The 16,309-nt window shown below is 38.7% G+C and overlaps 1 long non-coding RNA gene across 1 annotated transcript; it reads left to right on the forward strand.

The window, feature by feature from the left end:
* The first annotated feature begins 663 nt into the window (after nucleotides 1–663).
* Nucleotides 664–14,600, forward strand: LOC142412654 (uncharacterized). Its single transcript, XR_012776563.1, has 5 exons — nucleotides 664–741; nucleotides 4,671–4,826; nucleotides 13,164–13,200; nucleotides 13,755–13,788; nucleotides 14,231–14,600. It is a non-coding gene; the product is annotated as an uncharacterized LOC142412654 (long non-coding RNA).
* The last annotated feature ends 1,709 nt before the right edge of the window (nucleotides 14,601–16,309 follow it).

The following is a 16,309-nucleotide window of genomic DNA, read 5'->3' on the forward strand; positions in this document are numbered from 1 at the left end:
GAGGAAATTAATAGCATAACCTCAGTTAATGAACACCAAATCATGTGCTTCTGATATCACTTATTGATGATTTATATGGACCTAAGTCTATTTAATCAACCATGTAAAACTGGTATGAGGATGAGATTATGCTCTGAATTAAAATTCTTTAGAGACATTTGTGTTTGAGAACTCAAGCTTGTCATTAGCTTTCTTCTTTACCACGAGTTTCTGAATACCTATTATACAGTATGTATCTAGATACACAGAGTGGAAAGGAAGTTAAGTCTATATGATTCACCACAGCAGGATTTACAGCCAAATTACGCCAGTTATGGCCCAGTGATGAGTGATTGTGCTGGTTTTGACTGGGATAGAGTTAGTTTTCTTCTTAGTAGTTAGTATGGGGCTATGTTTTGGATTCATGCTGAAAACAGTGTGGATAATACAGGGATGTTTCCGTTATTGCTGAGCAGTGCTTACACAGAGTTGAGGCCTTTTCTGCTTCTCACCCCACCCCACCAGCGAGGAGGCTGGGGGGGCACAAGAAGCTGGGAGGGGACACAGCCGGGACAGCTGACCCCGACTGACCAAAGGGATATTCCATGCCATATGATGTCATGCTCAGCCCATAAAGCTGGGGGAAGAAGAAGGAAGGGGGGGATGTTCAGAATGATGGCATTTTGTCTTCCCAAGTAACCATTATGTGTAATGAAGGCCTGCTTTCCTGGAGATGGCTGAACACCTGCCTGCCCATGGGAGGTAGTGAATGAATTCCTTATTTTGCTTTGCTTGGGTGCATGGCTTTTTACTTTAAACTGTCTTTATCTCAACCCATGAGTTTTCTCACTTTTACTCTTCTGATTCCCGCCCCCATCCCACTGGGTGGGGGGAGTGAGTGAGTGGCTGTGTGGTGCTTAGTTGCTGGCTGGGGTTAACAGTGATAAAAACATGGTAAGCCACACATATATATAGTCTTTTAGAGAAAGCATATCGCATTTTTAGATATTTTCCTCACCTTAAAACATTTAAATTGAGTTATAATTTAAAATTTCTGTGATTGCAAAACAGACTGCCTTATTCTGATGAGTCTCATTTTGCATACTTTGGAAGAAGAGAAATAGTATAACTGAGAAGTTGTATTTATTGGTTGCTTTTAAAAGCAACCAAATCTTTTTTATTTTGCATAGGAATGTTAGGCTTTAAGTTCTGTCATCTCAGGACTCATTAACTCAGTGTAATTTCCCCTTTTTAATGATATCAGTCTCCTAGTTCTAGCTCTCACTGCTTGTTTCTTGCTCTAAGAGACTGTCTCAAAGCAATTCAACATTGGTCAAAAAAGGACCATTGCCCTTCTGGACTTCACATCAGCATAACTGTGAGATGAAACGCCATAGCTGGCACAGGGAAGGTGGGAAAGGTAAATTTTTGTGGCAGTTTATTTAAAGAAAGAGTCAGCTGACTGAGACTGCTCAAAGGTTTGGAATGTTACAGGCATGTTGTGGGAGGCTGGCTGAAGAGATAAACGCAGGTGAAATCACAAAGACACAATAAGTGAAGTTTATCACATGACTCCATAACTCATCATAGCCATACCAACAGCCATATGCTAACTAGCAGGTGAAGAGACAGTTCCAGCTTAGCTTCACCACAAGCATCAACATATTTGCCTTGGAGGGCACTGCTTTTACAACCCTGTGTGACAGGGCAGTAAGCAAGCCAGGACTTTAAGGCAGAAGTATCTGCACCTTTTCCTTAGAACTGGTACTTCAAAAGCTGTTAAACATTTTCAATTCCTAAGCTAGGTTTTAGTAGAGCCCAAACTGGAACAAGGTAACTTTTACAACTAGATGAAATGCAAATCTGTTGAAAGAGACATGTTCAAATACAACATTTTTTAAACAATCTCCTTCTTACCCTTGGAACCTGTACATCCAAATCCTGCTCCCAGGTCCAGCAGTTTTCAATTCTTAGATTACTACAAAGTCAGCATTCCTTTTTTTAGAGTCTAAGAAGACTTTCCTTGTCCCTTCATGTGTAACTATATGGCTGCCCCCTACCTCTTATGAGAATTTCCCAGGTCCTCTGCAAACTCCCCAGCTGCTTGCACTGAGTTGCAGAAGCTTTGCCAGCTGAGCATGGCCCATAACACTCAGAAACTAATTTCAGGGAAGCCCTACCATCCCCTACCTTTGGAAAAGTTCACCTGAACTGAATAAATCCCTCATTAAGCCTATTTTCACCTTTTTATAAAATGTTGCACACAATAAGCTGTGATCAAACAAGTGACACAATAAACCTTCCATAACACCATGGATGAAAAAACAGTGCTCAACTGTTAATTGTTAACTTTAAAATTATGTGACTGCTGAATTTAGCTTCCTTACTTTCTCAGGGCAGCAGGATGTCCTGTACCACTCAGCCCTCCCTGGTTGTGCTTCCTGGTAGTACTACAGCAGTGGAGAATCCTTAGAAGTTCTCATATGTGGAGCTCTACAAGGCTTTCCTTCAACATGTGCTTAATCAAGTAGAGCTCACTGATGTCTGTTCTTTTCACTTAAAATGAGACTCTTTAATTTCATGCTTAAATATTTGCTGGATGGATAGAAGAGCATGTTTCTCTTGCAGGCAAAAATGCTTTAATGGAGAAGGAACAGCAGGGCAGAGTTTGGTTTTTGAGACAGGTCATCTTTTCCTATGAAATAGCCTTTACTGGTATTAAGATGGTTTGCCGATTTTGGGGTTTTTTGGTGTTTGTTTTTTTTTTTTAACTCCCCAAACATAGGTTTGGCATAGACCTATGGAAGGCTGGCACGGGCTTTAATTTTTATTAATTCTTGACAGAATCACAGAATCACAGAATCATATAGGTTGGAAAAGACCTTTAAGATCATCAAGTCCAACCGTAAACCTAACACTACCAAGACCACCACTATACCATGTCCCTAAGCACCTCATCCTTTAAATACCTCCAGGGATGGCGACTCAACCACTTCCCTGGGCAGCCTGTTCCAAGGCTTGATAACCCTTTCAGTGAAGTAAAATTTCCTAATATCCAGTCTAAACCTCCCCTGGCGCAACTTGAGGCCATTTCCTCTTGTCTTATCACTTGTTACCTGGGAGAAGAGACCGACCCCCACCTCCCTACAACCTCCTTTCAGGTAGTTGTAGAGAGCAATAAGGTCTCCCCTCAGCCTCCTTTTCTCCAGGCTAAACAACCCCAGTTCTCTCAGCCGCTCCTCATAAGACTTGTGCTCCAGACCCTTCACCAGCTTCGTTGCCCTTCTCTGGACACACTCCAGCACCTCAATGTCTCTCTTGTAGTGGGGGGCCCAAAACTGAACACAGTATTCGAGGTGCGGCCTCACCAGTGCCGAGTACAGGGGCACGATCACTTCCCTACTCCTGCTGGCCACGCTATTTTTGAGACAAGCCAGGATGCCATTGGCTTTCTTGGCCACCTGGGCACACTGCTGGCTCATATTCAGGCGGCTGTCAACCAACACCCCCAGGTCCTTTTCCGCCAGGCAGCTTTCCAGCCACTCTTCCCCAAGCCTGTAGCGTTGCATGGGGTTGCTGTGGCCCAAGTGCAGGACCTTGCACTTGGCCTTGTTAAACCTCATACAATTGGCCTCGGCCCATCAATCCAGGCTGTCCAGGTCCCTCTGCAGAGCCTTCCTCCCCTCAAGCAGATCAACACTCCCGCACAACTTGGTGTCATCTGCAAACTTATTGAGGGTGAACACTTAACTCTTATCCTGACACTTAACTCTTCTCCAAACAAATTATTGAAAACCTTGGATCTGAGTTATCTACCAAATTATGACCCTCAGAACACGCAGTTTTAATCTGATTAAATAAAAGCAGCAAGTTTTTAAGAAATGAGGATGAACACAATTTTTGAAGTGAGAGACCTAACAAGTGAGAGAGGAAGCAAAGCACTGAACATTTTTAAGGGGAATTTTTCAGAAACAAAATAATTCCTGCATTTCTTCCTGCTGTCTTCTGCATAGAAAGAAGCCACTGTTTTACAGGCCAGACCATTTTGCCTTTGGGGAGGGGAAGTCAGGAACAGGGAAACTCCCTGTTGAAGGGACAGCAGCAGCATTCCCATGCCTGCAGCCCATTCCTGTGGCTCCCACAGCTGGAAATTAAACAGAAAAAGTGGGTAATGCAAACTTGTGGTCAGGTTTCAAAGTTAGTAGACTGTACTAGCTTGACATGTTTGAAATCAAACTGTGCATTCTTTCATTCCTTTTTTTATTGTCTGATCAATGTAGGTGTTTGAAATTTTATGAATATCTGCTGTGACAGTGTACTATTGCTCTCTCAACCACCACAATTTTTAAAACATTGTGTTCCTCTTTCTCAATGCAGTATTAGATTAAATTTCACAATGTGACTAATAGTGTAAAGGCAACTAATATTAAATAAAATAGCAGCTTCATTTTAGAGGGTAATTTCATGAGTCTTTCTAAATTATTTTTTCTCAAAAACAGTAAGTCCAGTGAGTTATAGAAACATATCATAAAGATATGCTATCAATCAAAAATTATGTTTCTAAACAAATAACGGGATGACAAGCTACCATCTCTTTCCCATTACTTTTTCTAACAAAGAAACAGCTCCAGAGTTTTCTTGGGAATTTAAGGCATATTCAAAGCAGATAATAACATGTAAATTCCTTACAGGCTAAGGTAAGCCATCGGGGAAATGACGCCTTGGAGACAAAGTAGTTCTGAAAAATCAGCCCTGACAGAGACGAACAAAGTGACAGACCCACAGGCAACTCCGAAGTCAGCAGCTCTACTGCTTGTGAAGTCTGCCAAGAAGCATAACATGCCCAGGTATTTCCAGCTGCCTGTTCATTACTCTCAATCCTGTCAAAATGCATCTTTCTTGCAACACTGTCATTCACAAAACATTCACTTTAGGCTCCAAAGGCAAACAGGCCAAATTCAGAGCTCTAATAATCTGACATGAATCCACTGAAGTCAATAGTTATGCTTGCTTATATTCATGAAGACATTTGTCTCAATATCTTAAAATGTGGGAAATTCTGATCCTATTCAATTAGGTGCAATTTACCATAGGTTTGTAGGAATTTAAAGGATTATTTCAAAAGCTAAAACTGCAACACTGAAGCTTATCTTAGATACTATCTGAGATTGTTCTACTGGGTTTTAGCATCAATATTTCATCAATCTCTTTCCCTGGGCATTAGCAGCACAGGCATCATTGAATGATGGAGACTGAACGTCCATTTTCATTTAGTGGTTCTTCTCTCCCAAAGCAGAGCACTGGAAATAAGCCTTTCTCACTCCCTCTTCCTATAGGTCTTTCCAGGTTTTTCAATACTATAATCATTTTGGGTCCAACAGAAGAGTATCTACAGTGAACTAATCATCCTTTTTTTCCCCTTTTTTTCATCCACTTCAACTCTTCTCCAACTGAAAATAATAGTAACATCAGTCCAGTTTATCTGTGTCTTAGCCACCATACAGATGCCCAAGAAATATATATTGATTCTACTTTTCATATATAAAAAACACCACTCACATACATACAATTTTAGAAACGTCTAGCTACCTTGTAGTAGTTGGAACTAGTCCTGTGGAGAAAAAGATACCTATCTATCTATCTATCTATCTATCTATCTATAGATGTACCCCAATGAGGTACACAGATATACTTACGTACTTAAAAATTAAGCACCTGCCAAAATACTAGAAGGATTAGAGTCATAGCTGGCTTGCAGATGTGGGAATAAATAAAGAATAGAAACAGTATTTATGGCTAAGATAGGCTGGATGTTCTTACCTAGGGGAAAGTAAAAGACAAGATTGCTGTATATCATCTGGAATGAATTTTGAGCTTTTTACATACCTAAAAATAAAAACAGATGTATACAATCCTATTGGCATAACAAAGCCCAATTTTGAAAAGGCTATTGTCTGCAAATGTGATGATCCTTAAGGTCTATCTTTAGGAGGACTGAAGGATTCTGAGCAATCTGGGGATGACAGCAAGGTAGCTAAATAATCAATATTTGGAATCAAATATATTTTTTTCTCTCCATTTCTCAGTCTCACTCTCATATCTGATTATAATTTGGTAGAGAATTAGAAGACTAAACCATATAATAAATTTTGGAAAATTACTGCAGTCATTGTCTGGAATCAATCTGGATACAATAAATTAATCCTTAGCATAAAATAGAATAATCATTGCCTCCTACACTTCAGAATCTGCAAACATACACTGTAGATGCTATAAGCATATCTGAATCTTGATTTCTTCGAACATTGAGAATCTACACTAATACTGCACCTGGCACAGAGAAGTGATCCCTGCTTTCGATGTCTGACAGCAGTACAAATAAATAGGCATATTTCAATCTTCATTATTTTGCCCACTGTATTTCAGAAATTTTGCAACTTGTTTTATAGTCATTTGACTACTACATTTTGAAATGTTCAGATTTTATTCTGATCAATGTTTTGCTTTAGCAATCTAATCTCAAAGCATTATGTATAAATTCATCAACTTTTTTTTCATTACACCTATAGAATTTTCAGTATATAAATAAGCAAAATATTTACATTCTCATAAACTATGTGAAAACTACCAGAACAAATTTAATACTGAAATAATTGAATTCTGGACCCACTAGCATCTGCTGAAGATTGTTATGTAGTATGAAATTTACTTATTATTATGATAACTTAATAATCAGTAGCCTAGTACTTTAATCTTGAGTGTCAGGATCACATAACTCATAGAATAATATAGTAGTGGAAGAAGCAATGTAATGGAACCTGCATTTCTTTAACTAAGAATCCAAATGTGAACTTTCATATTCCTATCTTTTTATTGCCTATTTTATAGTATCTCATGAAATTAATATTAATAAATTAAGCTAGATTTTAATCTAGAGTTTCACATTTTGTTTCTAAGAATGTATTATATCTTTTTCCAGTTTACTGTTTTCGTCTTTCTCAACTACCACTATGCTAGTAGACCTCATTACTTTTTGCTTCAGTCCAGACTGGCTACAAATGAATCTAATTATTTTATCGTTTGGGCAATGTGCCTGGCAGACAGCAGGGCTTGGACACCCACTGCTGCTTTGAAGATACACGTTCAAAGAAAACTTGACATTTTTCTGATAAAGTTAATAATTTTCATGGTATTGACTAAAAAATAATCACTTTCTGGAAAAAAAAGTCAAAATATGGGCAGCTGAGATTATTACAGACTGCAGTAGAGTTATTGAAGCATCGTGAGCACCTGTTTTATATGTTTTTTAAAGTGTTAAAGGGAGATGAATACCACTAAGAGTGAATGAAGCAGCAATCACCATATTGATCATTTAGTATAACACACATTATACAGAAAAAAGGTGAATCGCCTTTTCAAGATATCATTAAATAGAAAAGTTAGGAAATAGTTATAGGAAATAAAGTGTATGCAAAGGTGTTCTGCTGGTCCTGCATTTACTTGTTCTTTTGTGATTCTCACAGAGCTGCTATATTCTCCTCCGTGGGTCCTAATATCAGATGCAAATATTCACATTTTACTACATTAAACAATGATTAAAATAATATTTTCAAGAGACTTGCCTTTTCAACATCCATACAAATGCACAAAAACATGCAAATACATTGCCTTTGAGAGAGGAATTACGTGCTCTGCAGAAATCCACGTCCATGGACAGGAAGCTCAAGGCAATTTGGCAGTTTTAGTGCAATCTTTGCTTCACTATTCCCTGTCACATGAACTACTCAATGCCTCTGGGAACTGCTGTTAACACACACAGCCCACTGGCCTCCTGGAACTGGTCCGCAAGACTTTGATAGGGCTTATGTATTGAAGGCTGCGTCACATTTCAAAGGGGCATGGTCAGCCCTAAACAGTTTTCAAATCCTAAACAATCAAAAGGCACGAAATCAAACTAAAAACTTTGCCATATCTTAATTTCAAAGCTACTACACATAACTCAACCACTTTCCTCAATGGGGTTTCTTTTTTTTTTCTGTGATAAATATAGAATTATGTCTAACAAAGAATTATTACATGGCATGATAATGCATGTGATTCAGTTTTCATCAGCTAGTACTATTAAAATGGCCATTATTTTATGAACTGAGGTGGATAATGAGAAATATTTGAACAAGTCTGCCAGCACTCTCATATTCCAAGGAAGTTGTCATTTGACAACCACTGTGAGTCCTTTGACAGGATGTGTTATTTTGGAGGAATATGAGTTAAATATAATGGGACTTAAATATTTATTGAATGATAATATACTAATGAATTTTTTCATTTATTTTTATTTATTTATATGCACATCATGTTTTTGTCCTCCTCTTCTCAAACTTGGGCAAGTGAGAGGGCAGGCATGAGACAGGGAGCTACCTGAGGCAGAAGGCCTGCCTGAAATGTTACCTGTGTTTTCTCAGAGCTCTTTCTTATAGAACAGGATAAACTTTTATTCTACTCCAAAATACTTTAACAAGTGATTCAGTTGCGAGGGGTCTATGCATAGGAAAAGGAAATACAGGACTGTCATGACTAGGCATAAATTAATTTTCTGTTAGCTATTCACCTTCTTAGTTCTCTCCCCGTCTTAATTTCCCCAAGTTAAAAGGAACTGTGAGGGTGGTAGCATTAGTGTTGCCAGAAACTAATAAACATGCTACAAGTGTGTGACACATGCAGACCATTAGTCTGTGCCTGTACTGCCTCCTTGTGTATTAGATAGGCCACCAGTAGTCCCCAGTACAAAACAATGCCACAAAACAATGCCACAAAACAATGCAGAACAGGGATTGTAAGAGGCCTTTTATACTTAAACATCTGTGTTCTTAATTTGTCACAAGTCATAATTAAAAATGCATGGTGGTATGTAGATATTGGCCCACTGTTTCAAGAACAAAACTGATTAAAGCAAACTGATCAGGGAGACTCTGTCTGATAATAAGATAAACAGTTGGCAATGAGAGTAACTAAGCCCGTCCAAACTGTCCCCTGTTAGTTCCCCCAGCCCATGTATCTGTTTCAACTGGTCTGAAGCAAAAGGAAGTCTCAGATAAATTGTAAAAACAAATGAAAGAAGGAACCAATTAGATACCAGCAATTAAAGGCAAATATTTGAAAGTGTTGTGTTGCAAAACCACGACAGACTTATAATTAAAGGTAAGTTTTTGTTGGCCATTGAATAAATTCAGAAATGGCAATCAAAATGTAGATTTTTGACAGTTCTGGTATGTAATGGCAATATCTAAAAACTAGACAGAAACTGAGAAACTAATCCCTACATCAAATATGTATGTCTCATTTTCAATTGTCTTAAATGAGGAAAATTCTGGTATCTTTAATATGCCATGTTTTAGGGACATACTACACATTATATTAATGACTCACATATTTTTTTCTCTTGAATTAAGTATAATTATGATTACAACAAGTTATGATCCTGAGAAGAAATCCATGCAAATGAAAAAGGAATGGTGGGTTGCTGTATCAATTACACTGCGCTCTGTATAAAGTATCAGTAGGTGAATGTTGAAAGATTAGGGAGTTTGGCTGAAATAAGCCCCCAAAACTTCAGCCAAATTACCAAGATGAGCTGGCAATGCTGCATGATACTTGATACTTCCTGCTGCTTGCTGAACAGGATGGAAATATTGTGCTGTTTATACGCTGTAAAATGCTATTTCAGCAATATTTTTCTCTCTACCAAGGGAGGTGCAAGATCAGACTATTCTACAAGACAGTCAAGATTAAGATCCAACAAAGTCAATGAGACCAGGAAGGATAGTGATTGCTGCTTTTCTTCAGTGAACTGCATAGGTTGACAGAGTTTTAACATTCTCTTTTAACCTGAGGCCAAACACATAGCACATTCCCAGAACAATTCCAGTCACAAAATCTTCCATTCACAAATGTGTGGTCCTACGGATCCACAATCCACAGAAACTAACGTCCCAGTCATACCATATGCTGTAGCTCCTCAAATAGGTCATCCGTATCAGCATCAGACCAGTGCTTACTTTTGTGTATATTAAGGCTATGTAAAGCAAGAAAGGAGGACCTTCACAGAGAATTAAAAATTTGTCAGACTACATCTATAAACAAAAAGAACAAAGTTAATGAAAAAAATTGTGATCCTTAATTATGGCAAGATTTTATGTAAATGCAGTCAGTTACTCTTCCTCTCATGTAACAATACAGATGCACACTGATAAAGAGGAGGGTTGGGGAGTAGAACATGTGAAGGAAGATGACTGTGTGACATGGAGGTGTGCATCAAAGTAGCAAGGGGGTAGGGGACTCAAGAAAAGAACACATGCCCTCATCTTGTCTGCACAGACAGGTCAGAATCAAGCAATAAACAAGTTTTTTCCAAACAACCCCGATATCCATTGTGACTAAGTAAACAAAACCAACAGAAAAACTGAAAATAATGCATTAGCTTCTGATAACACCAGTTTCTTTCCTCTCCCTTTGATGCACAGAGAATCCACATTGGGAGGGTTCTTCATCCTTCTTTTCCTAAATCACAACCATAACCACAGCAAACATGAAACTAAGAGACTGACCCCTATTACTAATTCTGTGGCTCACACAAAATCAACTGATAATTCAGGCTCTCCAAGTGATTTCTTCTGAAGCCCAACTGTAATACTTAGCTGTCCTGGTTTCGGCTGGAATAGAGTTAATTTTCTTTCTAGTAGCTGGTATAGTGCTGTGTTTTGGATTTAGCATGAGAATAATGTGATAACACACTGATGTTTTAGTTGTTGCTAAGTAATGTTTATACTGGTCAAGGACTTTTCAGCTTCCCATGCTCTGCCAGGTGCACAAGAAGCTGGGAGGGGGCACAGCCAGGGTAGTTGATCCAAACTGGCCAAAGGGCTATTCCATACCATATGACGTCATGCTCAGTATATAAACTGGGGGGAGTTGGCCGGGGGGCAGGGATTGCTGCTCAGGGACGGGCTGGGCATCAGTCAGTGGGTGGTGAGCAATTGCATTGTACATCACTTGTTTTGTACATTCTTTTATCATTATTATTATTATTTTATCTTCCTCTGCTGTCCTATTAAACTGTCTTTATCTCAACCCATGGGTTTTACTTTTTCTTTTCCCGATTCTCTCCCCCACCCCACTGTGGGGTGGGGGAGAGGGTGAGTGAGTGGCTGTGTGGTGCTTCGTTGCTGACTGGAGTTAAAACACGACAATAGCTAGGTAACCAGCACTTATAACAAAACAAAAGATGAAGCATTCTCGTAACACTAGCAAGCTCTCCAGTGTCTGGGAGAAGCAAGACTCTTAAATTTTTATTGTCTTAAGCACTAAACATAACCCCAATCCTAACCATTACTTTCAACTGCAGCAAGGTGATGGATCTTACAAACTGTGCCAAATTGTAACTGTAGGTGTAATCTGTTGGCAACACTTACACCATATCTGAACTAAGACAATGGCCCATGAAAACATCAGAGCTGTTCTTATCTCAAAGAGCTGTGCAGAATTCAACAATTATCCAGCATGCTCAAGTTTTCATTGCCCAAATGATACCTCCTAACTCCACCCCAACCCGTAATTTTATACGCATATGTATGGTTATCAAAAAGAATATAAGCTCATGTTGATTCCATACAACATCCTGTTCCTGCAAGCTTTGCAGAATCTGGCTGTAAGTGTGGGTCTTGAAAATATTCTTTTTCTACCCTAATCTTCAAGCCAATCTTGTCCCTAACCTTCACTATACCCAGTCCTGAAAACAAGGCATTGGCCACTGATAGCAATAAGCTGCTTCATATTTCCCAGCAATAACCCAGTCTCCTGAAGTCATCTTCTGTAGTGTAACCTTAATGACAACTGTATATAGGCTTGGCAAACGAAAAAGATAGTAAAGTGAAAATAAGATGCTGGATCTTGACAATACCAGACCACTTTCTATCTCTAGGTCCAATCAACTGGGTTGTCTATAAATTATGTTGTTGAGTCCTCACCTAAACCTCTGCTCCTGTTGACAGCAACCTTCCTAACTCTTCAGATCTGTAAAAACTGATGGTGAACTGGGGTCTTGACACTTCCCTAATCTTAACCTGAAACATAGTAAATCATTACTGAAAGAGAACAAATGGCATCAGCTTGTAGCATCACTGGTCTCTTTCCTGCCCCTAAGAACCTTCCAGAGACTAGCAATAAATTGAATTCTAGATAGTAAATCTAATCTCAACGCTATCCAGAAGATCAGACACCTCAGGGCCACAGAACAGTCCTTGGCCCATTTTATTTACTAGATTCAGTTTAAAGATTCCCAAACATTAATCCTAAATTCCTATACCTCCAACTCTAACTCTCACATTATTAATAACTACAGGATCAACTACTAGAGGAAAAGCCAATGGCTTCTATTCATATGAGCTGAGTCTTATTAATTCTTATTTCTGGGAACACTGTAGATTCTACCATAAGGTATGCTCTGTATACTTAGTCACCCATTTCCAAAACCCTACCCTTAACCTGTTTTAAACACTAACAACACTCCCCCAGAGCAAGTATTCCTACAGAGACTGACAGAGAAAAAGACAATATAAGGCTTCTAGCAGCATCTGCCCAATTCTCACCTCTGTAACTCTGCAGAGTCCAACACTAATTTGTAATTTATACATAGGAACCTATTGATGTAATATCGGACAACATCAGTGTCTGGTTTTCATTTGTACTGTTTCTATGCTTACCTGCAGGGGACCCTGCAGAATAGAATATTACTCAGGGATGCAGACACGTTATATTAAAAAAACTAACCTCAAGTGTAACAAAAGTCTTGTTCAGATCTAGAGAATGAATTCCAACTGTAAAACAAAATATAGACCCTTAGCTTGTTTCTCCATCTGGTGTAGAAATATTATTTACTCTTGAGGAAGAAAACGACGAAAGGCTTTGGCTGCTAACTACATTAGCACAAAGCTTGCTGCCAAGATTTTTGCATTTATGAGAAATGAATTTACCTGTCGATGCTTTATTCTCCTAAGCCTTAAGCCCTCTGCCTAACACTAGACTTATTCTCAGCCTAGAGGAGACTAAGGCATTATTTTCTATCAATTGGTATAAGGCACTGGCTTCTGTCAATGCTTACCTCCTTCTTATCTCCTTGTTTCCCACAGGTTCAAAATGCAAGTGGAAATTGTGACAATTTAGAATGCAAATATCAGCATTAAACTCATTTCTAATAGTAGTTTTATTTTTAGGAAAGGCACCAATTTCTACAGGAAATTGCAACACAGTACATCAGATTCTATTAATATCTCCCTGCTACTCATCTTTGGCAGTCCTTCATAGCTGAGCATTACTCAGGGTTTAGGAAAGTTAGGATTCTCAAACCCTAACACTATTACTTGAACACTAACTATAACTTGAATTAACTAGCACATAAGGGAGTAACCCCCATAGTTAAAGCCAATATTAGTCAATGGTTTCTACCAACACACTTAACTTTGGGGGAACTTGTAGAAAGGTATCATATCCTGAGCTCTTTGCTAAAACCTGCAGCCTAAACTTAACTATCATATCTACCTCCTGAACAGGTAGTCTACTAGTTCCTATAGGACTGACACAGCTCAAGGCACAGGTTTCTATCAATATAATTACTATCTCCAAGGGTCAGCAGGGTCCAGGAACAATATGGTTTCTTAAGACTTCAAAATCCTCAGCCCTAACCCTGTACCAAATCTTTTCCCTTTTCTTATTGTTAACAGGGACATGAATGCCTACAGGGAGAGACTTCATCAGGTATTGGTTTCTATCAACAGCAATCTCTGCGGAGTCTACAAAATCCAAATTCAAAACCAAAAGAAAATTTCCCAGACTGTGACCAAACCCCATATATAACCTCTCATATATAAATTATGGAAAGACTAGGGCTATATACTATAGTATAAAACTGTAAGAAGTAATAGGTTTTCTGACCTGGGCCCCTTCAAGCTTCTGGGGGAACTGTTAGTTCCACATTAGAGTTCTTGATAATTTAATTTCCAAATGAAATTGGAAATTTCCTTCCTAAAATAGGAAGGAAATTTCCCTCCTATTTTAATGTCCTACAATAAACTAGTATCTTTACACTTCATATTCCAAAACCCTGACTTAACCCTATCCTAATGCTAATTTTATGAAACCTGGCCGGTGAGTCCTAAAACTGAAGAAAAACACCATGTGCCTTTATGTTCCATCCCAGAGAACTCTAGAGGGGAGCAGGAAGTGACGCCAGATGCAGAAAGGGAGGAGGACTTAGGAGCAGACAATGGGAAAGGAAGGAATGGCTACTGAAAGTAGAGAGACAAGCAGCTACCAGAAAAGAAGCAGCTCCAAATGGGACCAGTACCAGCTTGAATCTGGCCTTGCTATCCAGAAAGATTTGACAATCCTACATTGTAAACTACATGTTACTGCAAAAGGAGGAAGCAATCAACTGGCCTAGAATTTGCGTAGAAGACTGTGAGGAGAATTTGGAGAAGACTGTGGAAAGGTTCTAGTTAGGAATTGTGTATCACATGTTATTCTGCTTATCTTCTTTGTACCTTATCCGCAATTCACTTTCAGAGCACAAAAGAAGTTTAATTTTCCTGGTTTTCTAGGTGAGGGCTTGAGCCTTTGTTTTATTGTCAAACTCCCTTAAAGACAAAAATATCCCTTGTTCCATCAACCAAGTTCTGGCAGAAGGACTACACTTATTTATTTATGAGGGATCATCGCTAAAGTAAAAGATAACATAGGTTACTGTCTTGCTTTTATCCAAACCTGTTATCTTCATGATCCTGAAGAACAGGATGCAATTTTGATGGTTTACATTTTTAACTCTCAATGTTAACCATATTAACAAAAAGGGGATAAACCCCTGCAGCAAAAGAGGTATAAGCTCCTACCAACTACAGCCCCCTTCCCAAATCAGCAGACTGCCTGTTTCAAACAGCAGTCATGTCATTTAATCCTTTAAATCCCTAACTCTAACCTTAACACTAAGTTTATTCCTTACACAGGCCTAGAAGTTTTAATCTCTCACATTGGTGTTTCTGATAGCAACTCCAATTAGTGCACATTCGGTTTAAAAATGTAAAGAATTTTTCACCAGAAACTGTACAAATTCAACCTTCAATATACATACAGCCACAAATACGCATCCAATTTGCAGCCACATCACAGCCCTGCTTTTGGAGCTGTGTAAGGTTGCACAGTACAGCTGCATCCAGCCACTCCAGCTTTGCCTGTGTCAACTGAAGAGGCTTCTTTACATTCTCAATAGAAAAAAATAGTAATGCTAATGTTTCTATAGTCTTTTGGTACCTGAGCTAATGAGTACTGAACTATGCTGTTTTGTATCAAATTTCTTTTACTATCATCTGTCCTCCCTAATTCTTGGGCACCTGAAAGAAAGAATCAATGGACACTGAGCCATTCCCTCGCCCAAAGAGTTTGGTGAGGCACAAAGCCATGGCTTCATCCTTCAAAACCTTAGATAATGGAACTAGGGGAGCTCAGTGAAGCTGTAAGCTATTACTGGTAGTAGCAAATGGTATATTACACTTCTTGAAGATAGAACCATGGAAGGAAACACTGTCCTTTATTTTGTCTGTATGCATGTGTTGATATATTTCTCTCCCTTTAAAACTACAAAAAGAAGCCCATTAACATTTCACCTAGCAGAGATCATTCCACTAATCTCCATTTGTAAAACATCTTTTTTTATAAGCGTTCACTTCACTGAAACAGTATAACTCACTTTTATTCCCAGTATTAATCATACAACAGAAAACTCTTAGAAAACATAGATCTGCACCAGAAATGAGACAAGGATGAAATACCCACCTACATAAATCAAAAGAATTAAAGTCATAGAGAAGGCAGTGGGTGACGACTTTTAAGACAGCCATTTATTTTGCAATATTCACTTCTGTGCTGTGAACAGAATCGGAGAAAGAAGTTCAAGTTTTAGAAGGCATCAACATCTGTGTGAAGCTAGAAACAAAGTAGTTTAAGCCAAGTCAATGTTCCTGAGATACATGGAAACCAACAATAATAGCATACTCTTCCTTAGAGCGCATTATTTATTCCCAGTGAAATGACCCTTTTATATACAGACAGAAGTCTCTTGCTTTTGCTGATGTCAAGGAATATGCTAGGAAAAATACGGAATGATTGCAAGACAGCCAAAGAACATCACATTTACAGTTACATTTCATTACAGTGCCTATAGTCTGAAGAATGTGAAAGTGCTGCTGCTGTGAGTTTCTTGTAAGCTATAGTGGTCCAAGGAAAC

Source organism: Mycteria americana, chromosome 7, assembly GCF_035582795.1.
Source record: "Mycteria americana isolate JAX WOST 10 ecotype Jacksonville Zoo and Gardens chromosome 7, USCA_MyAme_1.0, whole genome shotgun sequence".
Taxonomy (NCBI): domain Eukaryota; kingdom Metazoa; phylum Chordata; class Aves; order Ciconiiformes; family Ciconiidae; genus Mycteria; species Mycteria americana.